Consider the following 13133-nt stretch of genomic DNA (forward strand, 5'->3'; position numbering starts at 1 on the left):
AGCGCTGCTGCTGCTGGCGGGGCTCTCCTGAGCTGAAGAGAGCCCCGCACGCCCAAGCCGGCCGCAAGACTGCCCTGCCTGTCTGTGCTCCCGCGAGGAGGAGCAGCACCGGAGGAGAGCCTCGGCCGTGGGGAAGCCAGAGCCCCTGACGTCGGCAGAGCCTAGGAGCAGCCGGTGAGTGGGGCCTTAAGTAGACTGTGTGGGGGGTGGAGAGGGCAACGGGGCACAGGGTCAGTGCTCGCCCCCCCTCATCTGTTGGCAACCGGGACTGGGCCCTGTAGGCCCTGGAGGTACGTAGGAGTCCCCTAGACCGGGCAACACCCCACAGAGGACCCGGAGGGACTCCCCGCTGTCAGTAGCCGGCCGGGACTAATTCCCCCTACAGTGGACACTCGGCGGCACCGCAGTTGCAGGAGCTGCACCGTGGGGCCAAACATAATTTCAGAGTACTCTGCAACACAGTGGGGGGTCCCATATGGACAGTGGACGCCCCACCATGCCTGGTGCCGGTTACGTTGACGAGTGCTGAGCCTGCTGTTGGTCTCATGCAGAAACCTTAGAGTTACATGGTATGCCCCCATGTTCATCTGCCGTACACCCCTGAGGTCCAAGGAGGTATATGCCCCAGGTGCTCCTGTTGAGGCCTCCTGTTAATGAGGATGCTGGTTAAGGCCGCCATACTGGGCTCTTACCCCTAACGTTTGCATGTAGGTTGAAGTCCTATTGGGGGTGAGGCCTAATGATTTATCGTATCCTGATTCGTCCTCAAGCAGGCCGGTGAGTTACGGTGATTAACGTGCCAGGCAATGCTGTGGTAGGGAGCCCGCGAAGGCCTCTTGTGGATATTTAGGCCTTCCCCATGAAATGCTGCCTACAGAGACCCCTGCTCATCATAAAGGCCACGGGTAAATGTAGAATGTTGTAGTGGCCCTCAGGAAAAGGTTTGATACGCACAGTGCAGGTGATATGCCTAAAGAAATGCACATTTTTACCTGTTGCCTGATGTTCCCTGAAATGTTTAGGCCTGCATAAAGGAAGCTGTCGACTCACAGCCTACAGTTATCTGAGGTTACGGTTTTTATGCTGATGGTATAGGCCCCCAGGTTAAACAGAGTTCATGCAGCACCAAGGTTGATGATGGAGTAAACCTTGTTGTGCCCTGTGACTACAGGTGTCCTGCCCCTATGCTGGCCTGACGTGTCATTCCAGGCCCCTGGTTACATCCCATGTTAATGAGCAAGCCTTGCTGCTTTATTACAGGTGCTCCTGTCTGTGATCATGTGCTGTGATGCCATGAAGTTTTTTTTCCTTACAGGGGTCGTGTTGACGTTAAAAGGCATGAGGTATATTTAGGCGTAATGTTGAAGTTTGCAATTACAGCCTACCACAAAAGATGAGAGCCTGAGTTGGCCCGCCGTATTGACCCCAGGTTTAATGTCAATTTAATCACATTCTTGTCATTTCAGCCACGGACTCATGGACTCAACCATTTTCCCATTGTCCCCTTGTAAATAACCCCCCCTGATACACTTGGCTCTGGCGCCAGTTGGCGCCGCGTTGTGATACCACTGTTTATGCATTTTTGCCTTGCAGGTTGGAGATATACTAAACTACTTACTAATTTTCCAACTCAAGCTGGTGTCCTGCCTCATTTGTGGTGTGCCTGATTAGTCGTATGTGGGTACTGCGTGGATGCTTCACATGTCCTCCGAAGTTTGGCCTGCCCGCTTGGTTCCGTGCTACCCCCCTGGAGATTTGGTAACCCCATTTCTTACAGAGAGGCTGCATAGAAAAGGAAGACCGGTGCAGGAGGAACCCTTGTATGAAGGAAAGGCTGCAAAGAAAAGGAAGACCGATACAGAAGAGGCCCTTGAATGAAGGAGAGGCTGGATAGAAAATGAAGACCGGTGCAGGAGGAACCCTTGTATGAAGGAGTGGCTGCATAGAAAAGGAAGACTGGTGCAGGAGGGGCCCTTGAATGAAGGAGAGGCTGCATAGAAAAGGAAGACCGGTGCAGGAGGGGCCCTTGTATGAAGGAGAGGCTGCATAGAAAATGAAGACCGGTGCAGGAGGGGCCCTTGAATGAAGGAGAGGCTGCATAGATAAGGAAGACCGGTGCAGGAGGAACCCTTGTATGAAGGATAGTCTGTATAGAAAAGGAAGACCGGTGCAGGAGGGGTCATTGAATGAAGGAGAGGCTGCATAGAAAAGGAAGACCGGTGCATGACATATGCTTGTATGAAAGAGAGGCTGCATAGAAAAGGAAGACCGGTGCAGGAGGAACCCTTGTATGAAGGAGAGGTTGCATAGAAAAGGAAGACTGGTGCAGGAGGGGCCCTTGTACGAAGGAGAGGCTGCATAGAAAAGGAAGACTGGTGCAGGAGGGGCCCTTGTACGAAGGAGAGGCTGCATAGAAAAGGAAGACTGGTGCAGGAGGAACCCTTGTATGAAGGAGAGGCTGCATAGAAAAGGAAGCCCGGTGCAGGAGGAACCCTTGTATGAAGGAGAGGCTGCATAGAAAAGGAAGACCAAGCAGGAGGAACCCTTGTATGAAGGAGTGGCTGCATAGAAAAGGAAGACTGGTGCAGGAGGGGCCCTTATATGAAGGAGAGGCTGCATAGAAAAGGAAGACCGGTGCAGGAGGGGCCCTTGTATAAAGGAGAGGCTGCATAGAAAATGAAGACCGGTGCAGGAGGGACCCTTGAATGAAGGAGAGGCTGCGTAGAAAAGGAATGCCGGTGCAGGAGGGGCCCTTGAATGAAGGAGAGGCTGCATAGAAAAGGAAGACCAGTGCAGGAGGGGCCCTTGAATGAAGGAGAGGCTGCATAGATAAGGAAGACCGGTGCAGGAGGTGCCCTTGTATGAAGGAGAGGCTGCATAGAAAATGAAGACCGGTGCAGGAGGGGCCCTTGAATGAAGGAGAGGCTGCGTAGAAAAGGAATGCCGGTGCAGGAGGGGCCCTTGAATGAAGGAGAGGCTGCATAGAAAAGGAAGACCGGTGCAGGAGGGGCCCTTGAATGAAGGAGAGGCTGCGTAGAAAATGAAGACCGGTGCAGGAGGGGCCCTTGAATGAAGGAGAGGCTGCATAGATAAGGAAGACCGGTGCAGGAGGAACCCTTGTATGAAGGAGAGAGTGCATAGAAAAGGAAGACCGGTGCAGGAGGAACCCTTGTATGAAGGAGAGGCTGCATAGAAAACGAACACCGGTGCAGGAGGGCCCTTTGTACGAAGGAGAGGCTGCATATAAAAGGAAGACTGGTGCAGGAGGGGCCCTTGTACGAAGGAGAGGCTGCACAGAAAAGGAAGACTGGTGCAGGAGGAAACCTTGTATGAAGGAGAGGCTGCATAGAAAAGGAAGACCGTGCAGGAGGAACCCTTGTATGAAGGAGAGGCTGCATAGAAAAGGAAGACTGATGCAGGAGTTGCCCTTGAATGAAGGAGAGGCTGCATAGAAAAGGAATACCGGTGCAGGAGGGGCCCTTGTATGAAGGAGAGGCTGCGAAGAAAAGGAAAACTGGTGCATGAGGGGCCCTTGTATGAAGGAGAGGCTGCATAGAAAAGGAAGACTGGTGCAGGAGGGGCCCTTGTACAAAGGAGAGGCTGTGTAGAAAAAGAAGACTCCTGCAGGAGGGGCCCTTGTATGAAGGAGAGGCTGCATATAAAAGGAAGACTGGTGCAGGAGGGGCCCTTGTACAAAGGAGAGGCTGCATAAAAAAGGAATTCTGGTGCAGGAGGTGCTCTTGTATGAAGGAGAGGCTGCATAGAAAAGGAAGACCGGTGCAGGAGGGGACCTTGAATGAAGGAGAGGCTGCATAGAAAAGGAAGACCGGTGCAGGAGGGGCCCGTGTATGAATGAGAGGCTGCATCGAAAAGGTAGACTCTTGCTGGAGGGGCCCTTGTACGAAGGAGATGCTACATAGAAAAGGAAGACTGGTGCAGGAAGTGCCCTTATACGAAGGAGGGGCTGCATAGAAAAGGAATACTGGTGCAGGAGGTGCTCTTGTATAAAGGAGAGGCTGCTTAGAAAAGGAAGACTGGTGTAGATGGGGGCCCTTGTTCGAAGGAGAGGCTGCATAGAAAAGGAAGACTCATGCAGGAGGGGCCCTTGTACGAAGGATAGGATGCATAGAAAAGGAAGACTTGTGCAGTAGGGGCCCTTATATGAAGGAGAGGCTGCATAGAAACCGGAGGACTGGTGCAGGAGGTGCTCTTGTATGAAGGAGAGGCTGCATAGAAAAGGAAGAATGGTGTAGGAGGGGCCGTTGTACGAAGGAGAGGCTGCATAGAAAAGGAAGACTGGTGCAGGAGGGGCCCTTGTACGAAGGAGAGGCTGTATGGAAAAGGACTGGTGCAGGAGGGGCCCTTGTAAGAAGGAGAAGCTTCTTAGAAAAGAAAGACCCAGTGTAGGAGGAGCCCTTGTGAGAAGGAGAGGTTGCATAGAAAAGGAAGACTGGTGCAGGAGGGGCCCGTGTATGAATGAGAGGCTGCATCGAAAAGGAAGACTGGTGTAGATGGGGGCCCTTGTACGAAGGAGAGGCTGTATGGAAAGGGACAGGTGCAGGAGAGGCCCTTGTGAGAAGGAGAGGCTGCATAGAAAAGGTAGAATGGTGCAGAAAAGCTCTTGTATGAAGGAGAGGCTGCAAAGAAACAGAAGACTGGTGCAGGAAGGGCCCTTGTATGAAGGAGAGGCTGCATGGAAAAGGAAGAAAGGCGCAGAAGGAGCCCTTGTACGAAGAAGAGGCTGCATGGAAAAGGAATACTGGTGCAGGAGGTGCTTTTGTATAAAGGAGAGGCTGCATAGAAAAGGAAGACTGGTGTAGATGGGGGCCCTTGTATGAAGGAGAGGCTGCATAGAAAAGGAAGACTCATGCAGGAGGGGCCCTTGTACAAAGGAAAAGATGCATAGAAAAGGCTCGTGCAGGAGGGGCCTTTGTATGAAGGAGAGGCTGCATAGAAAAGGAAGACTGGTGCAGGAGGTTCTCTTGTATGAAGGAGAGGCTGCATAGAAAAGGAAGAATGGTGTAGGAGGGGCCGTTGTACGAAGGAGAGGCTGCATAGAAAAGGAAGACTGGTGCAGGAGGGGCCCTTGTACGAAGGAGAGGCTGTATGGAAAAGGACAGGTGCAGGAGGGGTCCTTGTAAGAAGGAGAGGCTGCTTAGAAAAGAAAGACCCAGTGTAGGAGGAGCCCTTGTGAGAAGGAGAGGCTGCATAGAAAAGGAAGACTGGTGCAGAGACACCCTTGCATGAAGGAGAGGCTGCAAAGAAACAGAAAACCTGTGCAGGAAGGGCCCTTGTATGAAGGAGAGGCTGCATGGAAAAGGAAGAACGGTGCAGAAGGAGCCCTTGTACGAAGAAGAGACTGCATAGATAAGGAAGACCGGTGCAGGAGGGGCCTTTGTATAAAGGAGGTGATGCATAGAAAAGAAAGACTGGTGCAGAATGTGCCCTTGTACGAAGGAGAGGCTGCATAGAAAAGAAAGACTGGTGCAGGACGTGCTCTTGTATAAAGGAGAGGCTGCATAGAAAAGGAAGACTGGTGCAGGAGGTGCTCTTGTATGAAGGAGAGGCTGCATAGAAAAGGAAGAATGGTGTAGGAGGGGCCGTTGTACGAAGGAGAGGCTGCATAGAAAAGGAAGACTGGTGCAGGAGGGGCCCTTGTACGAAGGAGAGGCTGTATGGAAAAGGACAGGTGCAGGAGGGGCCCTTGTAAGAAGGAGAGGCTGCTTAGAAAAGAAAGACCCAGTGTAGGAGGAGCCCTTGTGAGAAGGAGAGGCTGCATAGAAAAGGAAGACTGGTGCAGAGACACCCTTGCATGAAGGAGAGGCTGCAAAGAAACAGAAAACCTGTGCAGGAAGGGCCCTTGTATGAAGGAGAGGCTGCATGGAAAAGGAAGAACGGTGCAGAAGGAGCCCTTGTACGAAGAAGAGACTGCATAGATAAGGAAGACCGGTGCAGGAGGGGCCTTTGTATAAAGGAGGTGATGCATAGAAAAGAAAGACTGGTGCAGAATGTGCCCTTGTACGAAGGAGAGGCTGCATAGAAAAGAAAGACTGGTGCAGGACGTGCTCTTGTATGAAGGAGAGACTGCATAGAAAAGGAAGACTGGTGCAGGAGGTGCTCTTGTATGAAGGAAAGGCTGCATTGAAAAGGAAGACCGGTGCAGGAGGAATCCTTGTATGAAGGAGAGGCTGCATAGAAAAGGAAGACCGGTGCAGAAGGGGCCCTTGAATGAAAGAGAGGCTGTATAGAAAAGAAGACTGGTGGAGGAAGTGCCCTTATACGAAGGAGTGGCTGCATAGAAAAGGAATACTGGTGCAGGAGGTGCTCTTGCATGAAGGAGAGGCTGCATAGAAAAGGAAGACTGGTGCAGATGGGGGCCCTTGTACGAAGGAGAGGCTGCATAGAAAAGGAAGACTCATGCAGGAGGGGCCCTTGTACGAAGGAGAGGATGCATAGAAAAGGAAGACTCGTGCAGGAGGGGCCCTTATATGAAGGAGAGGCTGCATAGAAACAGGAAGACTGGTGCAGGAGGTGCTCTTGTATGAAGGAGAGGCTGCATAGAAAAGGAAGAATGGTGTAGGAGGGGCCATTGTGCGAAGGAGAGGCTGCATAGAAAAGGAACACTGGTGCAGGAGGGGCCCTTGTACGAAGGAGAGGCTGTATGTAAAAGGACAGGTGCAGGAGGGGCCCTTGTAAGAAGGAGAGGCTGCTTAGAAAAAAAAAAGACCCGGTGTAGGAGGAGCCCTTGTGAGAAGGAGAGGCTGCATAGAAAAGGAAGACTGGTGCAGAAAAGCCCTTGTATGAAGGAGAGGCTGCAAAGAAACAGAAGACTGGTGCAGGAAGGGCCCTTGTATGAAGGAGAGGCTGCATGGAAAAGGAAGAACGGTGCAGAAGGAGTCCTTGTACGAAGAAGAGACTGCATAGATAAGGAAGACCGGTGCAGGAGGGGCCTTTGTATAAAGGAGGAGCTGCATAGAAAAGAAAGACCGGTGCAGAATGTGCCCTTGTACGAAGGAGAGGCTGCATAGAAAAGAAAGACTGGTGCAGGAGGTGCTCTTGTACGAAGGAGAGGCTGCATAGAAAAGGAAGACTTGTGCAGGAGGAACGCTTGTATGAAGAAGAGACTGCATAGATAAGGAAGTCCGGTGCAGGAGAGGCCCTTGTACGAAGGAGAGGCTGCATAGAAAAGAAAGACTGATGCAGGAGGTGCTCTTGTATGAAGGAGAGACTGCATAGAAAAGGAAGACTGGTGCAGGAGGTGCTTTTGTACGAAGGAAAGGCTGCATTGAAAAGGAAGACCGGTGCAGGAGGAACCCTTGCATGAAGGAGAGGCTGCATAGAAAAGGAAGACCGTTGCAGAAGGGGCCCTTGAATGAAGGAGAGGCTGCATAGAAAAGGAAGACCGGTGCAGGAGGAACCCTTGTATGAAGGAGAGGCTGCATAGAAAAGGAAGACTGGTTTAGGAGGGGCCATTGTACAAAGGAGAGGCTGAATAGAAAATGAAGACTGGTGTAGGAGGGGCCCTTGTTCGAAGGAGAGGCTGCATAGAAAAGGAAGACTGGTGCAGGAGGAACCCTTGTATGAAGACGAGACTGCATAGAAAAGGAAGAGCTGTTCAGGAGGGGCCCTTGTATGAAGGAGAGGCTGCATAGAAAAACAAGAGTGGTGCAGGAGGTGCCCTTGTATGACGGAGAGGCTGCATAGAAATGGAAGACCGGTGCAGGAGAGGCCCTTGTATGAAGGAGAGGCTGCATAGAAAAGGAAGACCGGTGCAGGAGTGGCCCTTTTATTAAGGAGAGGCCGTATAGAAAAGAAAGACTGGTGCAGGAGGTACTCTTGTATGAAAAAGAGGCTGCATAGAAAAGGAAGACTCGTGCAGGAGGGGCACTTGAATAAAGGAGAGTCTGCATAGAAAAGGAAGACCGGTGCAGGAGGAGACCTTGTACGAAGGAGAGGTTGCATAGAAAAGGAAGACTCGTGCAGGAGGAACGCTTGTATGAAGGAGAGGCTGCATAGAAAAGGAAGACCGGTGCAGGAGGGGCCCTTGTACGAAGGAGAGGCTGCATAGAAAAAGAAGACTAGTGCAGGAGGGGCCTTTGTACGAAGGAGAGGCTGCATAGAAAAGGAAGACTGGTGCAGGAGGTGCTCTTGTATGAAGGAGAGGCAGCATAGAAAAGGAAGAGTGGTGCAGGAGGGGCCCTTGTAGGGAGGAGAGGCTGCATAGAAAAAGAAGACAGGTGCAGGAGGGGCCATTGTACGAAGGAGAGGCTGCATAGAAAAGGAAGACTGGTGCAGGAGGGGCCCTTGTTCGAAGGGGAGGCTGCATAGAAAAGGAAGACCGGTGGAGGAGGGGCCCTTGTATGAAGGAGAGGCTGCATAGAAAATGAAGACCGGTGCAGGAGGGGCCCTTGAATGAAGGAGAGGCTGCATAGATAAGGAAGACCGGTGCAGGAGGAACCCTTGTATGAAGGATAGTCTGTATAGAAAAGGAAGACCGGTGCAGGAGGGGCCCTTGAATGAAGGAAAGGCTGCATTGAAAAGGAAGACCGGTGCAGGAGGAACCCTTGCATGAAGGAGAGGCTGCATAGAAAAGGAAGACCGTTGCAGAAGGGGCCCTTGAATGAAGGAGAGGCTGCATAGAAAAGGAAGACCGGTGCAGGAGGAACCCTTGTATGAAGGAGAGGCTGCATAGAAAAGGAAGACTGGTTTAGGAGGGGCCATTGTACAAAGGAGAGGCTGCATAGAAAAGGAAGACTGGTGCAGGAGGAACCCTTGTATGAAGACGAGACTGCATAGAAAAGGAAGAGCTGTTCAGGAGGGGCCCTTGTATGAAGTAGAGGCTGCATAGAAAAACAAGAGTGGTGCAGGAGGTGCCCTTGTATGACGGAGAGGCTGCATAGAAATGGAAGACCGGTGCAGGAGAGGCCCTTGTATGAAGGAGAGGCTGCATAGAAAAGGAAGACCGGTGCAGGAGTGGCCCTTTTATTAAGGAGAGGCCGCATAGAAAAGAAAGACTGGTGCAGGAGGTACTCTTGTATGAAGAAGAGGCTGCATAGAAAAGGAAGACTCGTGCAGGAGGGGCACTTGAATAAAGGAGAGTCTGCATAGAAAAGGAAGACCGGTGCAGGAGGAGACCTTGTACGAAGGAGAGGTTGCATAGAAAAGGAAGACTTGTGCAGGAGGAACGCTTGTATGAAGGAGAGGCTGCATAGAAAAGGAAGACCGGTGCAGGAGGGGCCCTTGTATGAAGGAGAGGCTGCGAAGAAAAGGAAAACTGGTGCATGAGGGGCCCTTGTATGAAGGAGAGGCTGCATAGAAAAGGAAGACCGGTGCAGGAGGGGCCCTTGTACAAAGGAGAGGCTGCATAGAAAAGGAAGACTAGTGCAGGAGGGGCCTTTGTACGAAGGAGAGGCTGCATAGAAAGGGAAGACTGGTGCAGGAGGGGCCCTTGTATGAAGGAGAGGCAGCATAGAAAAGGAAGAGTGGTGCAGGAGGTGCCCTTGTAGGGAGGAGAGGCTGCATAGAAAAGGAAGACTGGTGTTGGAGGGGCCATTGTACGAAGGAGAGGCTGCATAGAAAAGGAAGACTGTTGCAGGAGGGGCCATTGTACGAAGGAGAGGCTGAATAGAAAAGGAAGACTGGTGTAGGAGGGGCCCTTGTTCGAAGGAGAGGCTGCATAGAAAAGGATGACCAGAGCAGGAGGTGCTCTTGTATGAAGGAGAGGCTGCATAGAAAAGGAAGACTCATGCAGGAGGGGCCCTTGTATGAAGGAGAGGCTGCATAGAAAAGGAAGACTGGTTTAGGAGGGGCCATTGTACAAAGGAGAGGCTGAATAGAAAAGGAAGACTGGTGTAGGAGGGGCCCTTGTTCGAAGGAGAGGCTGCATAGAAAAGGAAGACTGGTGCAGGAGGAACCCTTGTATGAAGACGAGACTGCATAGAAAAGGAAGAGCTGTTCAGGAGGGGCCCTTGTATGAAGGAGAGGCTGCATAGATAAACAAGAATGGTGCAGGAGGTGCCCTTGTATGACGGAGAGGCTGCATAGAAATGGAAGACCGGTGCAGGAGAGGCCCTTGTATGAAGGAGAGGCTGCATAGAAAAGGAAGACTGGTGCAGGAGTGGCCCTTTTATTAAGGAGAGGCCGCATAGAAAAGAAAGACTGGTGCAGGAGGTACTCTTGTATGAAGAAGAGGCTGCATAGAAAAGGAAGACTCGTGCAGGAGGGGCACTTGAATAAAGGAGAGTCTGCATAGAAAAGGAAAACCGGTGCAGGAGGAGACCTTGTACGAAGGAGAGGTTGCATAGAAAAGGAAGACTCGTGCAGGAGGAACGCTTGTATGAAGGAGAGGCTGCATAGAAAAGGAAGACTCATGCAGGAGGGGCCCTTGTATGAAGGAGAGGCAGCATAGAAAAGGAAGACTGATGCAGGAGGTGCTCTTGTATGAAGGAGAGGCTGCATAGAAAAGAAAGACCGGTGCAGGAGGTACCCTTGTATGAAGGAGAGGCTGCATAGAAAAGGAAGACTGGTTTAGGAGGGGCCATTGTACAAAGGAGAGGCTGAATAGAAAAGGAAGACTGGTGTAGGAGGGGCCCTTGTTCGAAGGAGAGGCTGCATAGAAAAGGAAGACTGGTGCAGGGGGAACCCTTGTATGAAGACGAGACTGCATAGAAAAGGAAGAGCTGTTCAGGAGGGGCCCTTGTATGAAGGAGAGGCTGCATAGATAAACAAGAATGGTGCAGGAGGTGCCCTTGTATGACGGAGAGGCTGCATAGAAATGGAAGACCGGTGCAGGAGAGGCCCTTGTATGAAGGAGAGGCTGCATAGAAAAGGAAGACTGGTGCAGGAGTGGCCCTTTTATTAAGGAGAGGCCGCATAGAAAAGAAAGACTGGTGCAGGAGGTACTCTTGTATGAAGAAGAGGCTGCATAGAAAAGGAAGACTCGTGCAGGAGGGGCACTTGAATAAAGGAGAGTCTGCATAGAAAAGGAAAACCGGTGCAGGAGGAGACCTTGTACGAAGGAGAGGTTGCATAGAAAAGGAAGACTGGTGTAGGAGCGGCTCTTGTATGAAGGAGAGGCTGCACAGAAAAGGAAGACTGGTGCAGGAGGGGCACTTGTATGAAGGAGAGGCTGCATAGAAAAGGAAGACTCGTGCAGGAGGGACCCTTGTATGAAGGAGAGGCTGCATAGAAAAGGAAGACCGGTGCAGGAGGTGCCCTTGTATGAAGGAGAGGCTGCATAGAAAAAGAAAGACCAGTGCAGGAGTGGCCCTTACATAAAGGAGAGGCTGCATAGAAAAGGAAGACCCGTGCAGGAGGGGCCCTTGTATGAAGGAGAGGCTGCATAGTAAAGGAAGACTGTGCAGGAGGGGCCCTTGTATGAAAGAGAGGCAGCATAGAAAAGAAAGATTGGTGCCGCAGGTACCCTTGTATGAAGGAGAGGCTGCATAGAAAAGGAAGACCAGTGCAGGACATATGCTTGCATGAAGGGGATGCTTACATAGAGAAGGAAAATTGGTGCAGGAGGAGCCCTTGTATGAAGGAGAGGCTGCATAGAAAAGGTAGTCTGTGCAGGAAGGCCCTTGTATGAAGAAGAGTTTGCATAGAAAAGGAAGACCAGTGCAGGACATATGCTTGCATGAAGGGGATGCTTACATAGAGAAGGAAAATTGGTGCAGGAGGAGCCCTTGTATGAAGGAGAGGCTGCATAAAAAAGCAAGACTGGTTCAAGAGGGGCCCTTGTATGAAGGAGAGGCTGCAAAGACTAGAAAGACATGCAAGCGGTACTCTGGTGCGAACTATGCGCAAGAAAACAGGAGCTCAGTGATTAGGGGTGTATCAACCTACCACACCAGTACCCAAAATCGTAAGCCGACTAGCTATAGTGTCTCATTTGTTTTCCATCAAAGATCACAGAGCTACATAGGATTAGACAACCCAGAACACAACACTCCAGACTCTCTCAGGAATCGCGGGAGCAAGAAATCCTCTTTAGTTCACTCACTCGTACTTGTCCACAATGTGATAGGCCGAGTCACTGAAATAGTTCAAAATGTTAATTTTTCTATTGGGCTCTACAATGCGGTATACGTGACACTACTAGCAGCAAAATGCATAAACTCAGCACATTTAGCATTGTTACAATTCCATAGAATACAAAGGGAGAAGTAATTTTATAAAGACTGGAAATAAGGGCCTATAGGCCTGACCACCCTCCCCTTGGTAGAAGAAGTTTATTTTATTTAAAAAAAGGACATTCACTGGGTATTTGACAGCAGACCCCATACCTTAATGCCTGGATGTAAGGATTACATCATAGGAACAGCGGAGGTTTTCTCCATGGAACGGCTTTCTTCAAGTATGTTAAAACATCATGCAACAACGTAATATCAAAGCACGAGTCTTCAGTAATGCAGCTGTGTGTGGCATGTTATGTCTAGGTCCTAGGGACTGACCAGAACAGAATAACAAGGGGTACTGTTTATCGACCTTGCACATCGTGTTTAGACTAAACTCCAAGAAAGGCAGAGAATGCGAGAGCAGCCCGTTCTCTTGTGAAAAGGCACACACCGAGTCTTGGAAAAACTAAGGGCCCGATTCACAGAACTAACTTAAGACAAAATCATAAACTTACTACCATTTTGGTATTCACAAAAGGCACTTACTCATTTCGGTATTCACAGAAGTTAGGAGTCCTAACTTTAGGACTCCTAAATGCCTTCTGTGAATATCGAAAGTCCTAAAGTTAGGATTTTTCTCAGTTTAGGAGCAGGAAGGAACCAGGCGATGTCGCGAAGCAATCAGGTGATGTCGTGAAGTTTGTCTCTGCAGCCACGTGGATCAGGAGGTGTCGATGACAACCAGGACCTGGATACGGACTGTCCCAGAAAGACTCTCGCTGTCGGCGGTGACGGCTTCCGGATTGAAGTCAACAAGCCTTGGTAAAGGCAACCCACACAGGAATCGAAGATGGCTTCTGGATCAGACCAGTAAGGTCTGATGGGCTTCTCCTTTTCAGGGAAGCAGGGGCCAGTCTGGAGCAACCATACCAGTGTTGTAAATTCAAAGGTTCATCGTCACAGAGGCCACTAGCCAACGGGCAAGTGACCGGACAGACGCGTCGACCAGGAAAATGC

The sequence above is a fragment of the Lissotriton vulgaris genome, chromosome 8, assembly GCF_964263255.1.
Source record: "Lissotriton vulgaris chromosome 8, aLisVul1.2, whole genome shotgun sequence".
Lineage (NCBI taxonomy): Eukaryota > Metazoa > Chordata > Amphibia > Caudata > Salamandridae > Lissotriton > Lissotriton vulgaris.